Raw genomic sequence first — 3,209 nt, 5'->3', positions numbered from 1 at the left:
ACAGTGGCCTATAAAAAGTATTCACCCCCTGGATGTTTTATCCTTTTATTGAAATTATATACCAATCATGGTCAGTAAAAGTTGGCGACTTTGACAAGAAGTTTCAGAAAAATACCTCATTAATGTCAAAGTGTAAAAAGGTTTCTACAAAGTAATGGAGTACAGTGAAATCCATCATCAAGAAATGGAAGAAATATGGCACGTCTAGTCTGAAATAGGCCATCCACACAAACCGAGTGACTGTGCAAGATGGAGAAAGGCCGCTAACACAACGATGACTAGCCGGAGGGCGTTACAAGCTTCAGTAACTGAAATAGGAGAGAGTGTACATACAATTCAGTTTAATTCAATTTCATTTGTATAGCGCTTTTAACAATTGTCAATTGTTGCACAAGCAAAGAAACTATGGAAGGTTACATGAACAGTGAATGTGTATGAATCATAAAAATTAGATTGTCCCTGATGAGCAAGCCGAGGGCGACAGTGACAAGGAAAAACTCCCTGAGAAGGCAACAGGAAGAAACCTTGAGAGGAACCAGACTCAACAGGGAACCCATCCTCATATGGGTGATCACAACAACAATTGTTTTTTTTTGTTTGTTTTTTTGTTGCCTGCTGTTCTTTTCTCTCTCCTGATTCGACTCACTTGTGTAATTTTCTATACAATTATACTCTGTAAGGTCTTAAACCTTACACTGTAAAGTGCCTTGACATGACTTGGCACTATACAAATAAAATTGAATTGAATACATTGAGACTGTATTATGTGAAATTGTTTTATGGGAGAGTGGCAGGGAGCAAGAAACTGTTGAAGAAAACTCATGTTAAATTACGACTTGAGTTTGCCAATAGGCATGTGACAGACTTCATGGTCCAGTGGAAGACGGTTCTTTGGTCTGATGAGAACAAAATGGTGCTTTTTTTCCCCATCAGACAAGATGCTATGTTTGGCGCACATCGACACAAACACACCATCCCCACTGTGAAACATGGTGCGAGCCTTCGCGATAGCTCCCCTTAGACGATTCGTCGAGTTTCTTTGATTACACCTTCGTGGTCGCACGCTATTTGAGCTATCTTACCCGACTACTCCATACCTTGATTCTCAACGGCAAGGGCTTTTCACCCCTTCGGTTCGGTAGATCTAAGGTTTGTAAAATTTTTTGCTTGGGACGGGCCGTTGTACTATTTTTCGAATCAATGGCAGTTACGCCTGTCGTGCTACAACAACCCAACGTTCCGACATGATTTCTTCAGCAACACCAAACCACATCGTACAAACTGAAGAGGACCCATCCTACCTAAACCTGAGCCTAGGACGCATGTAGATTATGCGGTTCCTCTCAGGAGGCCATTCTTCGCCTTTGAATCCGGAGACTGTCCTGTTTCGCTTTTAATCTGAGCATAATCAACTCTGTCATGTATGTGGGCGCCTTTCTTTCTCAGGCTTACCATCGGACTCTTGGTTGCTTGCACTGACAAAGATGAGCGTCCTTAGTTGAATGCTTGTGAAAAACAGTTGGACCTTATTTTGCAGAACGCTCAACCAGAAATGATGTCATGACACATTACCCCATTTTCACTTGTTCACAATATAGATTCCGAGAAACACACAAAAAACCAATATAAATCTTGTACACACACACACACCACTGAACACCACACACACACACACACACAACCACCACCACCCCACAAAACACACACACACACACCACACACCAATCATGGTAAAATTTGCCAACTTTGACACAGAAAAACAATGAGCAAAATTACAAAAACATTCTGCCAAAGTGTTAAACAGGTCAGGGCAGTTGCAGTGAATGCCATCTCAAGTGCTGCACGGATCAAGTTCAAACGTTATGCCTTCTTGCTACCGGTGGTCAACTCCACAGCTCCATCTTATCCTTCGCCTTCAATTCATTCAGTCTACATCCCTCCCAGGTCCACTGTGCTCAACTGGTGAACGAGTCTGTAGGAACCACGAAACAAAAGGCGACACCAAGCGATCAATTTTTGGTGATCATTCTCAGTGATCCCACAATGGTGGATTGGCTGCCCACTCGCACGTCACAAAAAAAAAACACAAAAAAACTTTTTCTACTCTCATTTAAACAGAAACATTTCTTTTCTGATAGCACTTTTCTTTTGATGTTTTTCTCCTGACTTGTTGATTGTTCTGCCTCGCTCTCACTTGTACTACGCTTTGGATCAAGCGTCTGTATAGACTAAATGTATAATATAAATGTAAGTGATAACGAAATCTTGTGTCTGGATAGGTCCAGTCATGGTTATTTAGTAGGCCTGGTACCATTACCCATTGAGACAAAAGAACACTCAGCAACTCAGAGGAACAGGTCATTGCAACGCATGAAGTCAGGGGTATGGATACAAAAAATAATCTCAAAGCGCAGAACATCCCCCGGAGTTCTGTGAATCCCTCATCAAGAACTGGAAGACATACAGCGTCTAACTCCGCCTTGAACAAGCCGTCCACAATACTGAACCCGATCCTGTGCGTTGCAAGTAAGGCGAATAGTTGAGAGGTCCACTAGCACACAGTGACTACTCCGCAGGCGAGTGGTACAAGTTTCAGCCCAGCACTGAGACTAGGATGCCGAATGTAATTACAACACCTGTTGCCTGGGGTTTTCCCAGTGAACGCTTTATCGGAGAGTTCGCAAGGAGAAAGCTCAACGTCAAATACTTATTATTTTCTAAAATCATGACTCGAGTTTGCCAACAGGCTGCCAAACGAATCAGTGGTCCCAGTGGAAGAGGGTTCCTTGAGGGCTCCTGAGCACCAACAAGGTGCGTCCTTGGTCCAGAGAACAATGCTGTGTGGTCTCACACACCTAAACACTGACATCATCACACAACCACACCATCCCCACTGTGAACACGCGGTGGCGCGAGCATCATGCGTTTGGGTGCTTCTTGGCAGCCGGCCCCGGAAGAGTTTGTGAAGGTAGAGGACGAGATGAATGTGGCAAAAATCAATCGTGGAAGACCATTCTTATCAGGGCAAGACAACTACGGTTAGTTTCTTGCAAGACAATAACCCGACAATAAGCGGGAATGCTACACAGTGCCGAAGTGGTTACCAACTAACAAGGTGAATGTTTGAAATTGCCAGAGTTACGCCAGGCCTCAATCCAATTAGCGAATTTGTGGAGACTGACAGGGGCGGAAGGGCGGTTCACACACAA

This window comes from Anabas testudineus, chromosome 10, assembly GCF_900324465.2.
Source record: "Anabas testudineus chromosome 10, fAnaTes1.2, whole genome shotgun sequence".
Taxonomy (NCBI): Eukaryota; Metazoa; Chordata; class Actinopteri; order Anabantiformes; family Anabantidae; genus Anabas; species Anabas testudineus.
The sequence above is the reverse complement of the archived record's forward strand: the minus strand, read 5'-3'. Positions refer to the sequence as shown.